A 14,562-nucleotide genomic window follows, 5' to 3' on the forward strand; every position below is an offset into this window, starting at 1 on the left:
AAGAGAGAGGTTAGTTATGTGTGAGATGGGATGAGAAACAACTGACTGATTTTTTTAAGGACATTATTACTCAAACCAAAACTATCAACTGAACAACTGCTTGGAAGTTGAGAAATAATATTAGAAATCTCAGTAGTACTACATGGGGAAAGGAAAAAAGACTTCTCTGTCACAGGAAAACAACTTACTCTACTCGGGGGTGGAATGAGAACTGAGAGAAGTGTGGTGAAATACGAATTGAAGGCACTTGCTAAGGATTTTTTGTCCACAACAGATCCATCAGCTTTCCTATAAAGAGATGGGAAGATTGTTTGAGTTTCTTGCGGGAGAGAGCTTCATTAATTACAGTCCAAACCTTGCGCAAATTCCCTTTACACTCATTAATTCGACGCGAAAAATACAGCTTTTTTGCTAAACGAACTGAAGAAGTGAGCACATTTTTATAATGTTTATACTTCAGAAGATCTTCCTGTGTCTTACTTTTACATGTAGCCTTGAACAAAGACGACTTCATATGGATTACATTGATCAGATGCCTTTTGGCTATCCAGCCAGGCCCAAACAGAAAGCAGGATGTTTTCGACTGGAGTCGGGAAAGTTCAACTGGATTGGGGATTTGATAAAAATGGGAACTTCCTACAAGAGAAGGGAGAGTGAAGCTCTGAATTTGGTCCTAGCGACCATAAGAAAAATTATTCCTAGGGACGAAGTCTCTCGAAAACTGCAATTTTACATACGTCTGCTTCGATAAAAGTAAGACTTATTCAAGAAGGGGGAGGGGACTAGATCATTAGCAAACATATGGCTACGCAATGTAGCTTAAAAAAATAGCTTGACATAAAAAGAGGATGGAAATTGTGTTGGACAGTAATCTAAAATGTGTTAAATAAGTAAATGAAAACAAATACAGTGAATAAAAATTGTATTTTCTGACCTCTTCATGGATTATCAGCTAACTTCCCCACCCCTCACCGACGCTAAGCTCCACACGCCATTGCGTGTTCTTGCTATACATTTATCCACCTGTAATTTTAATCTTTTCCATCAACCAAATCTTTTTTAGTCCTTTTTAACGTTCAAATCATATTTTGTTGGCAAGTTATCAGTACGGATGTCATTGTAAATTTTGTGTAAAATACGTTTTAAACGTTAAAACATTCTGCTTTATTGTCTGTGCTTTTTTTAATTAGTACACAATTTGTGTCGATTGAGTAGCCACACACTTGTCCGAGAATCACTTGTGTCGCAACTTCCTTATCTTAACTGATTTAGGGAAGAAAAATGGTTTGTATGCTTCATTAAATTAGTTACCAAGACCTTGAAAAGGACATAATTATTTTAGTATAAAATAAAATCTAAACATTATTATCCAAGACAATAGCCCTAATTTTAAGGCTTTTAATACTTTCACTTTTTTTGTGTAAATTTTATATTGTTTCGCTTTAGACAAAAGAACAAACCTAACTGGAAAAATTTCTCGAGAATTACATGGTTCATGAGAAAGCTTTTATATTGATTGCTGTATTTTTTTTTCATTGCATTTTTAATATTATTCAAATTGATATGGAATATTTGGGCTCATTCTTAATGAGCCCAAGTTTTTGTGTGGAGGTGGGACTGTTGGGCACAGGAAAAATCTTTTCAATGTCTTTTTAGCACTAAATTGCCACAACATATGGCTTTTTGTAATTGTGCACTTTTTGAGATTGGAAGGGACTGCGTGATTGAAACCTTGCAATCCTCCTGGCCCTTGCTTAATGTAGGACTAAAACAGTTTCAGTAAAGTTGTTTTGCATAAAACTGAATGAATGAATATACTATTTGACCATAATATTATCAAACTAGTAATGAAGTGAGTGTGTTCTTCTGAGTCTTCTGGAAAAAGTTTTGTGGTGCAAATATTTCGATTTCTCGTGCGTTTCCCTGTATTTCCTGAATGATTTTCTAAAACTCCTTACGCTGTTGTCCAGTGGCATCAATTGTGAGGGGTTAACTGCCCCCTCCCCTTGTCTAAGATTTGTTTGCCACCTAGATTTTTTTTTTGTGTTTTTATAGAAATAATTGAAAAAAAGTACAAATTTACCCCGCTCCCCTCCTAGGTTTTAAAAACTGTTTGCCTCCCTCTCCCCACTTTGTGTAAATTGGCGTCACTGCTTTCGTCAAAGAAGGACTGGCTCTCCCTCTAGAGCTCAATCCTGAAATGTGGTTTTTGAATTTCCAATTTCGTAAGGACAGCTTGAAAAAAAAACCTGCAGAGCAACAATCGAGCTGAACAGAAATAATGAAGAAAAATACGAGTACCAAAGAATTGCTCCAACTTCGCGGATTAAGATAGAGACTGTCTCCCCGTAGATCCGGTGGAGATGCGGAAAATTTAGTCATAAAGTATCAAACGTTACTCTTTACGATCGAAGCAGTTCCAGCTCACTCGAATTATCATGAACAAATGGCTTAGATAATTTCTTCATAATGCAAAAAGACCACTTTCCTGGGAAATATTTTTGAAGTGGCATGTGAGGGAGAAAAAGAAAAGGTGGATGTCCTTGATCAACCTGGAAAGAGACAGTTTGTTGCTACTGCAAAACTGTTTTTTATGACGGGTTCGTAGCAGTAATTGATTCATACAAGAAACCTTCTCGGGAACCTACAAATATTTGGCTTTAAGTATTATGATTTTGTATTCTTCGGGAACGTTCTCATTTCTCTTCCTCAAGCGTTAGCCATGTCGGCCTGCGTCTTTAATATATTGTCTATCCTGAATCGTGTAACCGAGGGGGCATACTATGCCTCTCTTACCCTCAACTGCTTGGTAATTGTGTTGCGAGAGCAACACTTTGGTTTTGTCCCGGTTTTTTTTTTTTCCTATGCCGCCGATCTCAGCTTATTCCTGGAAACTGGTAAGGGTCTAACCTGTGCGGTTTTTACGGAAAGTGTGGACCTCAGGCCGGATTGATGAATATGACATTACATTTTGGAAAGCTCCGTAGAACTCTTGCCTGGGGCCAAAAAGGATGGTTTTTGCTTGTCCTCGAGCCAGAGCCTATGGTGTGCGAAGTGGAGTGGAGTTATATAGCCTATGTCAGAGAGGAGTATCTGAAGTTGTGCAGCCAAGCTTTCGTTTCATCAAACCATGTTTCTGCTTTCGAGTGGAAAGCTCCGTTCTAGCAGGCAAGCAGGCAGGCACCAGTTTCAAATTGAAGATGGACTAAAATCTATAAGTGTTAAATATATGCGGTAGTTCCCCGGCCCCACAGCCAATATATCTTCTTTGAGTGATAAATAGAAAAATTTACAGAAACAAAAAAGTGCGATTTTCCCACGGGTCCAAAAGTGCTGCCATCTATTGTTTCTAGCCATGTCTGTTCGTGATTTCAGCTGACTTTACCATTCTTTTTTTTTCTACTTGGGATTGCAATAGAGAAATGGTATCAGATATACCTCTTAAACTTTAAAAGTTCTCTCATTGCTAAAGAAATTAGAGCTTATCCTTTGCTCCTTTCTAAGTGGTGGTGTTAGAAAGTTGGCCTCCGGCAAAAAAGTCAACTTTTGAACTAAGACAGATAGAATTTTTTTTTCAATGACAATCGATAGATCTTGATGAGCTGATCAAAGTATATGTCATCCATTTTTTGTTACAAAAATTCCTTCATGACATACACCAGTTTGAAAGTTTCAAGGGGTTGACAACTTCAGTGGTAAGGTACACAAGCAAAAGCAAACTTTCGCATGCAAACCGATTAGGGTTCGCGTAGCGCAGGTGCCGATCTCCTGATTCTCTGCCCTCGGCCGGGGTGCAATGCGTGGTTGGGGGCAAGCCATCCGACGCTTTCCCGTGCTTTTCCCTAGATTTCTCTAGGTACCCATTTGAAGCTGGGTGGACTTTTGGCTTGTCTTACGGGGAAACGCCACTAACCCTCGTCCTAAACCAAACGGTCGGCACCACCGAGATTCGAACCAGCGACCCTTCGCTCGTGAGTTCGGCGCGTTAACCACTCGGCCACGGACGGACATAACTTGAACCAAACTTGAACCAAAAATAGGCCGATACCAATTGTGAGATATGTAGGGGACTTCCAAGCAACAGTCGATTATTAGCTTATAATCATCGTTGGCAATGAGGGGTTTGCAACTTTTGCTGATTGGTGTACCTATTATCTGTTTCTGGTGTAATTGATGGTAAGAACAACTTGGTTCCCGATTGTAAGACATGTAGGGGAGTTGTAAGTAATAATCGGCTGTTAGGCTACAATGACTTCAGTGACAAGGGGTTTGGAACTTTTGCTAGTTGGTTTATCCATTATTTGTTTCCGGTGAACTTGGATGTATATCCCGGGAGAGGGACTTGTAAGTAAGAATCGGTTGCTAGAGGAGGCTCACGAGGGGCTACAAATTTGTGCAAATTGGTACACATCTATGGAATCAGGGACCCATAAATTTCCTGTAATGACTCGCCATCCAATAATAAGCGATCCTGGATGGTGAGTCATTACAGGAAATTTATGGGTCCCTGATGGTATTTTGATCCTGAAAAGTTACAGATAGCTTTATAATACCAACTAGATTACAGAAGATAATGTTCCAAGTTTCCATCCGTCACGATGTCTACGATTCAAAAGGATAAAGTTCAACCGGCTGCAAAGTGACATTTAGGGGCCTAGTAAGTAATAATCGGCTGTTAGTGTGGACCTCGGGCCGGATTGATGAATATGACATTATATTTTGGAAAGCTCCGTACGACTCTTGCCTGGGGCCAAAAAGGATGGTTTTTGCTTGTCCTCGAGCCAGAGCCTATGGTGTGCAAAGGATAAAGTTCAACTGGCTGCAAAGTCAATTTAGTCCCTTCTTCCAATATTTTTTTTTTTTTTTTCAACCCTGAGGAATAGCCTTTGATCATCTGATTACTGATTGTGTTATTCTTTGTCTCTCACGGAAGAGGGACTTGTAAGCAAGAATGGGTTGCTAGAGGAGGTTCATGAGGGGCTACAAATTTGTGCTAATTGGTGCACATCTATGGTATTTGATCCTGAAAAGTTACGGATAGCTTTATAATACCAACTAGATTATATAAGATAATGTTCCAAGTTTCCATCCGTCACGATGTCTACGATTGAAAAGGACAAAGTTCAACTGGCTGCAAACTCAATTTAGTCCCTTTTTCCGATATTCTTTTGCTGTTGTTTTTTCAACGCTGAAGAATTTGATCATGTGATTACTGATTGTGTTCTTCTTTGAATATGCCGTTTTGAAAGCTTTGATAGTTTTGACAACTTCAGCATTTAACCGATAGCGAAGAAACAAAACCAAAGTGTTGCTCTCGCAACACTTTAATCGGCAAAGCCGAACAAAGGTTGCCGCAACACTTCACGGTGCCCAGGCAACGTAGGTCTAGTTCGTTTTTAATATTGTGTCATTTTTTTTAGATGTTTAAATTAGTTATATTCTTAATATTATTTTGAAAGCGATTTAATAGAATACATTATATATTATAGCTCCTCCTCTCTCCACATTGCTTGACTACTGAGGGCTGTTGAAAAATGCAACATTCAAATTCAAACTGTGCCAAATGTTTAAAGTCTAATGTCTTGGATGTGTAGAAAATAATATTGAGTTCTCAAATTACTCTTCATGGGATATATTGGTGGGGAAATACAAATATCCCAACTTGTTAGTAGCCAAGACAGGACGACTTTGTTCACAACATTTCTGACAAGTGCTCAAGAAAGAGTTTTTTTTTCTCAGACGTAAATAATATCATAGACCAAATTGGCTGAATATTTATAATAGAAATGACGGGACAATATTGAAAACGGGCAAAACTTCCAATAAGAGAGTGAACTTCGAAAGAAAAAAAAACAACAAAAATTTCTTGATATAAATGATAATAAACGCTCAAATTTTTAGGTTTCAGATTGGAAACCTTTATCAAATAAAAAAAAGTGGAAAAAACTAGCTTAAATGCATTAACACATACATAAAAAGATGAAAAAAACACAAATTCCATGTAAAAAAAAGGGAAGAAACTCAAGTATAATTAACAATACTTGTTGTTTTTAAATGAGTCGAATCTGATAATTCTTTCATAGACAGGGTGACTGTATTTTGTATGCCTGAGTGGTCTCCTTATACAAGGTTCTAACAAGCCGATGCGATTTTTTTTTTATTTAAAAATCTTATGCATAACCTGGGTCAAATTGTTTAAAATGAGATATATGTCAAAAGAATATTAATACTCGTATTAATCAATCCTTGAATAAATTGTCAAATATTTTTATGTTTAAAAAATTTGAATAAAGTCTTTATTTTCTCATTTTGTTCAGTTCCGTTGCTGAAGTCTCCCGGATGTAAAGGCAAAATATTCTGACTTTTGCCATAATTTTTTGTATGAAACAGTGCTTTGTTTTTGTTCTGTCCTTAATTAAAAGAAAAATCTTACCGAAGAAGAAAAGTAAAGAGCTATATAAAAAAAAGACAAGCAGAAATAAAGCGCTTTAATAATTCAAGCTTGTAACTACTAGAAATAACCATTAAAGAATAAATGAAACCTGAAATACGTAGAAATTAAAATAAATGATCATATCAAACATAAAGATAACATATGCTAACATAGATGAATAAACCTCAAAAGGAGTCAAAATTATATTGAATTTTCAATCGAAACTTAAAACAAATGAAAATTACTTCAAGCAGGAGTTTGGCTATTGTCCCCTTCCCTAACCCGTAAAAGTTCTAAAGCCTATTATGTCATTTACACTTTATTGAACACTATTTGCATTTTTAGATAGTGTGCTTTGCATTTTCAAAACATCGACGACAAATAAAAAATAAATCACTACATTAACTAAGATGACTTGAAAGAATTATCTAAAATAAACTGAATATTTAATATATAATGATATTGATCCCTGGAAACTCAGCAATTAAACATTTTTTCCACTTTAATTTTTGATTATTTTATAAAGTTATAAATACAAAGAAAGAACGTGTATAATATAATTTTGTTTACTATAGTGTCAATGACGCAATAGACTTTAGAACTTTTACTGCTAGGAAAGGGGAAGGGAACAGTAGCCAAAATCCTATTTGAAGTTACTTTTATTCTTTTTGAGTTTACTTAAATATTCAATTCAATTTTTACTCGCTCTAAGATTTGTTTATAAAGATTTTTTTCTAAGATTTTTTCTTTATGTGGCTTTTTACTTTTCTTTGAATTTTTCTTTCGATTGATTTCTTTTTGTTTTTGATTGTCAAAGTTTGTTATTGGTTAATATAACGAGTATTCTTCCAGTTTTCAAGTCTTCGGCTTAAGAATTAAAATGTTTGATTCCAATTTATTAGTTCTAATCAGTGTCTTTTGATTTATTTCAACGTCCCCTTCGACATTCCCCGAAAGTTTCAACCCCATGGCACTAACCAATGATGAGATATTGCATATGCCTCTTTTTGACAACCGGGATGCACATATTGTCTTTTGATCGAGTGGTCAGTACCCTTAACTGTTCCTGAGGTATTTCACTTGTGCCACACGCCATTTCAACAAGATGGATGTGCATAATTTTATTTGATTTAGTTCAACATTTCCTGAAATTTTCTACTAAATACCATTAGCCGATCCTAATATGGTGCACCTAAGCCCCTTAACAACCAGGATGCGCATAGTTTTGTATTGATTAAGTTCAGTATCCCCCTAAACATTCTCCATAAGTTTCAACTTAAAACCGTTCACTATTCTTGAGATATTGCTGATGTGCAGTTTTTGCACCCAGGGTGCATATTGTGTCTTTTGATTTTGTTTAACATTCTCCTTATCATAACTTAAAAATTGCAACTTAATAACCTTAGCCGTTCCTGAGATCAATATATATATATACGCCCAGATGCGCCCTTTCGACAACTTGGATGCGCTTAGTGTCTTCTGATTTAGTCAACATCCCCCCTATATTCCTTGGAGTTTCATAATTAATAATAACAGTTTAATAGCACTCATTCGCGAGATATTGCACATACGTCTTTTTGACAATCGGGATGGAGCTATGCCATTTTGACAAGCATGACGCAGTGAAACTCTTTTGATTTAGTTCAATAGTTTTAGTTGTAATAGTCGAAGTTGTAGTAGTATTTGCAGTCATAGTCGTAGTTTCAGTAGTAGTAGAAGCACAAATAGTGGTGGTCAAGTCGAAAGCAGTAGCGATTGTAGTCATTGAGTTGTCGTGTTTGCAGTCTCAAGTTGTCGTACTTACAGTCGAAAGTATTCGCATTTGCAAGTAGTTGAAATCACAAGTAACCGGAGCAGCAGTTGAGTTGCATTCGTATTTGCAGTTACAAGTAGTTACAGCCGTAGTCATAAGCTGTCGCAGTCGCGAATATTCATAGTCGCAAGTATTCGCAGTTGAAGTATCCATACTCACAAGCAGTCACGGTTGCAAGTGGTCAAAATCACAAATAGCCACAGTTCTAAGTAGTCGTAGTCACAATTTGTCAGAGTCACAATCGCAAGTACCCTTTGTCACAGTCACAAGTAGTCGCATTATATTTGCAAACACGAGTAACTATAGTCGCAAATAGTTAAAGTTGAAGTACTCGTATAAGCATATATTAGTAACCACAGTCACAAGCAGTCGTAGCCACAAGTAGTCGTAGTCCCGGTCGTAAGTAGCCAAAAACGAAGTCGCAAATATTCACACTTGTTAGTCGTTGCAAATGGTCATAGTCAGAGTTGCAAGTAGTCGCAGTTGCAGTCTCAGTAGTAGTAGTACTAGTGATCCTGAAAGTTGCGAGCTAATACCCTTAGCCGGTCTTTTGATTTAATTTAACGTCTCCCTAAATAGTCCCGGAAGTTTCACCTCAATATCCTTAGTTTTTTCTGACATACCCAGGATCAGACACCTTCCCCCTTTTTCCAATGATAAATCCTGTATTTAAACAATAGGTATAATGCATAACTTAAAATCATTCGCCAGTGACTGTGGGCATGATAACCCTGGAGGCAAGTTATTAGAATCTTGAATATTTTGAACATAGTGGCTATTTCGTAATTTTGATGAGGTGGGGAATTAAAAAGGGCAAGGGTTTTTTTTGATCACTCCAAGCCCTGTTCAACATGCCCAAAAGTTTCAACTTAATACCCTTAGCCGTTTCTTAGATATTGCTAAGATCTGAGACGCTTTGTATCCCCGGAGGCATAGTAATTAGACCTTTTGAATATTTTAAAAAAACATTCAAAATTTTTATTAGTTTGGGGGAGGGGCAGCCATATAGGGTAAGTGGAGAGGGAATAGCTGCCCTCTGATCACTTTCGAACATCCTCGTGAACGTTTCAGCTTCATACCTATAACTGTCCCAGGGACCTGGGTCGTATCCAGGATTTTCTTCAGTGGATGTTTTACGCAAGGATTTTTTTTTTTGGGGGGGGGGGTACCCATAAAAACACATAAAAATTTATTTATGCCCATTTTTTTACGTTTTTAAGAGTCAGACAAAAAAAAATTGGGGGGAGAGGGGGTCAAATTTTTGATTTAGCTCAAAATAATCCATAACATTCCCAAAAATATCACCTCAAAATCCCTGGCCTTTTCAGACACACCCATGATTGAACATTCCCTCCTTTCCTAATGATAAATCTTGCCTGCGAAAAATGCACAAGTTGTACAATTTACAGTACTTGCCCTGGGGGCTGTGGGTGACATGAAATCTTCAGAGGCAAAATTGTTAGAACCTTTGACTATTTTGAACAATATGGTTTTTCAAAGTTATTATTGGTGTTGAGGGGGGGGGATGGATGTCTTACAATCACTCTATGACTTCCCCCATCATCATTTCCGGAGACTTTAACCTTAATACCCTAAGCCTTTTTTGATACTCAAGATCAAACATGCCCCCTTTTTCAATAACCAGCATATACAAACATATATATATATATATATATATATATATATATATATATATATATATATATATATATATATATATATATATATATATATATATATATATATATATATATATATATATATATATATATATATATATATATATATATATATATATATATATATATATATATATATATGTATAAACAATGGTCACCTTGCATAACTTACAACTCTTTTCCCAATGGCAGTGGGAGATTTTGTTATCTCCAGAGGCATAATTATTTGATCTTTAGACTATTTTTAGCAAGATGACTATTTCAAAATTTAATCTAAAAAGACATGGGAGCGGCACTAAAAAGGCATTTGGGGGGGGGGTTGTTTCAGCCTCGGAGGCATAGTTATTTGACCTTAGGACTATTTTTAACTAAGTGCCTACCCCATATTATTGCAGGCTATTACTTACTCACGGAAGTTTAGGCGAGAACCAGATGGTGAACTCTGCTGTCTTGCCAGACACCATAGGCCTTTGGCCTTTGCTCCATCTTTGACCGTACGTTGTGTTGTGTTTGCAACCTTTAATGCACAAGTAAAGCACGGGACATCTATTCAAACAGTTTTTTGTTAACACGCTGTTCTCTTGACTGGTGAGAAAATCAATTTTTTGTCGTGACGGAAAGTCACAACAGAATGGGAAGGAGAAGATAGCCGGAAAGGAGACATGTGTCTGATCAAAGTAGGAGAGTGATTTATAGTGATTGTGCAACAATTCCAAAATAAAAATCTACAAAAAGTTGAGTAGCAGTAAGATGTTTACGAGGATTCACCCCGTCGGTAAATCGTGGTTGGCCTATTTATGTATCTTTTATTTGTTTAAAACTTGGACTAGCGAGACTTGGTAAAAATAACAAAAACAATTAGAAAAAGGGGAGATTAAGAAAAAGTATGTGAAAAGAAAACAGAACAAAAGGCAATTTTGTTTTGGTTTAGCATTGGGCTATAGCACGATTTCAATATGCATGAACAACTCTTTTCCTAAGCTTTTGGATTTCCTGTTTCCTTAATTACATTTATTACGAAGGTTTTCCGTTATTACCAGGCTTCAATTTGTTTAATGTTGTATCCGAACTTTTGCTCATTTTTGTAATTGTTTCTTCAACCTTTGCCAGAATGTGTTGCCTTTCTTCAATCCAGCGAGTCTGCATCATTCCTTGATAATAAAAAAAAACAAAAAAAAAAACGCGGGAGCTTGGTAGGGGGCACAATCGATGAAAATCGAAACTCTAGTGCCTATTTTCAGGGCTAAAAAGGATAAGATGGCAACCAGACTCCCTCCCTTGCCCCTCTGTTCTTTTGCTTTTCAAGAGATGAAAAGCAAAAATCTAGTGCCTATTTCCAGGGCTAAAAAGATAAGATGGCAACCAAACTCCCTCCCTTGCCCCTCTGTTCTTTCGTTTTTCAAGAGACAGCCTGTAGCCCTTGTTGGTGTCGAAAACTAAATAAAAAGAGATGTGTTCGCTGGATATTATTCTATTTTTTCATGGTCACTTCTTATAGAAACGATGGTTATTAAAACTTGTGTTCTAACCGCAGACAGTTGTGTTCTAACCGCAGACAGTGCTGGGTCCCGGCGGCTTCACAGCGGGCCCCATCATGGCACGTGGCAGGCTTCTGTATATGGATTCTCATTGTCCCTTGTGTTCTGGCCACAGACAGTGCTGGGTCCCGGCGGTATTGCCACCAGGCCCCGGGGGCCCCAGCATGGTATCCGGCTGGCTTCTATATATGGATTCTCATTGTCCCTTGTGTTCTAGGTCTCGGCAACACTATGTCATTTTTGGATCGAATTGATGACGTAAATTGGTTTGGTCTTTTGTTTTAAGATTTTCGAATTGCTTTAATCCATTGTCAAAATATATAGAAATATTTATACAATCACCAGTTTTTTACATTTTAAGCAATTTAATAATAATTTCTTCTTGACGTTAATTGACACTTTGACAAATTTAGAAGCAAGAAAATAGCCGTGTATAATTAGTGTATTCTTAGAGCCTGTTTTATTTTATCACTTTTTTTTGTCAGCAGTACTTACGCTTTTCTCCAACCCCCCTTTATTTAACATTGCGTACGCTTCGTTGAGGGCATCCGTTGGTAAACACAGCGTACGCTCCATATCCGATTCTGTTTTGTTAACAATTCACATGTTTCATGATTTAAAATTTCAAATATGTGAAGGATGAACGTTCTTCTATATCTTTCAGTGGAAACTCTTATTTGGGCAAGAAGGGAGATTTTTGTTGAATTAGAACGTGGGGCAGTGGCGAATGCAGGGGGCACCCTCCCCCTGACATAGTAGTAGATTTGTGGTTGGGACCGCTTGCTCTGGTTCTTTTAGGGACGATTTTTTTTTTATTTGGTTTTTAATAGTCGAGTTTTTAGTAAGTTTTTAGTTATTAAGGCTGTTTCTTTTTGCAAACAAGTTTGAAACAAGGTTTCAGTTACTTTTTGCAGTCTCTATTAGATTTTTATTAATGACACATGTCCCCAAAAAGTATTTAATTAAATTTAAGTTTATCAAGGGGATCTGTCCGTATTACCACAAATGCCAACTGGGAGGCGAAAATCTTCATTCGTAAGAAGGGGAGATTTAAAATTCTGACTTAATCCGCTGCTAATAGCAACAATAAGAAAGCATTATATTTCTATTTCTTTGTTCTATTTTTCCTGCTACACCATCAAACGAACTATTACTTAATGTTTAATCAACAATTAGTTCCAAAGAATGTATGATACCAAAATATGGTACTATTTTTTTTTTTTTTTGACAATACAAAGTTTAAGTAACTCGCTATAGTCGCCAGAAGTGCAAATGCTAAAAATTATGCAGAAAAGATTAAATATATTATTTTTTTTTAGAGGGTGAACAACCTTTTAATTGTGTTTTATGGCGAGGTGGTTCTTATAAACTTACTTTTTTTGTATCAATATTTCTAATTGACTTTAATTTCAATAGAACTCATCAGATTTTATATTAAATTAAAGTCCATGTCCACTACCTACCCACGACTTAGAAATTGTTGCAGTTCCCTTTAAATTGCTGGTATTTCTTTGTCCACAAGTTTATCGGAGTAACCTTTCATGTACACCCCCCCCCCAAAAAAAAATCCTAGATCCGCCCCTGACGTGGCGGGTGGGTAAATATTCACTAGGGAAAAGAGAAGTAGTACAAGGGTTATGCACGATATTGTTGGCAAAATAATAAGGAAATTTGTACTCTCATTTCCTTAAGGGTGACTAGATTTGCTCTCCGAAGAAGGGAAATGTAAGGCCCTTTACCCTGTTTGAAAATAATTTTTAGACACGTTTTTTGAACTGCCTCTATTCTGTCCCACAATTCATTGGACATGCCAGAATGGTAAACAGAGAAACAGAAAAAAAAAACACAAAAAAAATGTATTAATCCAAAAACGTTCAGAAATAAAATGAAAAAAAAAACAAGTTTTTTAACTGAAAGTAAGGAGCGACATTAAAACTTAAAACAAGCAGAAATTACTCTGCATATTAAAAGGTTTTCTCCCTTCTCAACGCTCTGCTCCTTACGCTAAAGTTTTTTACTGTTTTAAAAAGTAAACTTGAGAAAAAGAGTCAAACTTTAGCGTAAAGAGCAAGGTGTTGAGGGAGGAAAAGCCCCTTTGATATACGGAGTAATTACTGTTCGTTAATTTTGCTCCTTACTTTCAGTTAAAAAACTTCTTTTTATCATTTTATTTCCAACATAAAGCGAACTTACCAGTAGAGGTAATTTCGAACAGTTCGTGGTAACGAACTGTAGTAAGGAGCGACCGGGCTCAATGGTAACCAAAGCTCTAAAAAAAAGAATTTTGATATCAAGAGTTACATCTCAAGAATCGCACTTTTATGCCGATTTTAAATATGTGAGTTTCATCATCAAGTTTAGTCTTACCCATCAAAAGTTACGAGCCTGAGAAAATTTACCTTATTTTCGAAAATGGGGGAAACTCCTAAAAGTCATTTAATCTTAAAGAAAGTAACACCATCAGATTCAGTGTATCACAGAACCTTATTGTACAAGTTTCAAGCTCCTATCTACAAGAATGTAGAATCTTGTATATTTTGCCAAAACACAAATCCCAGATGTGTGTTTATTTATTTAATTCTTTTTTCCAAGGGTGATTGTACCGACCCAGTGGTCTTAAAATTTTGCGAGAGGGCTCATTCAAATGGAAATGAAAAGTTCTAGCGCCTTTTCTAAGTGACCAAACAAATTGGAGGGCACCTAGGCCCCCTCCCACGCTCATTTTTTCCAAACGTCGTCCGGTCAAAATCCTGATATAGCCATTTTATTCAGCATAGTTGAAAAACCTTATAACTATGTCTTTCAGGACGACTTACTCCCCCAAAGTCCCCATGGGATAAGCTGCAAGTTAGAAACTTTGACCAGTGTTTGCACATAGTAATGATTATTGGGAAGTGTACAGACGTTTTCAGTGGGATTTTTTGGTTGGAAAGAGGGGTTGAGAAGAGGAGGTTATGTTTGGGAAACTTTCCATGGAGGATTTTGTCATGGGGAGGAAAATTTTCTATGAATGGGAGGGGGCAGGATTTTCTAGATTGATTTAAAAAAACAATGAAAAAATAAATATGAAAAAGTGTTTTCAACTGAAAGTAAGGACCA

The sequence above is a fragment of the Artemia franciscana genome, chromosome 14 (genome assembly GCF_032884065.1).
Source record: "Artemia franciscana chromosome 14, ASM3288406v1, whole genome shotgun sequence".
NCBI lineage: Eukaryota > Metazoa > Arthropoda > Branchiopoda > Anostraca > Artemiidae > Artemia > Artemia franciscana.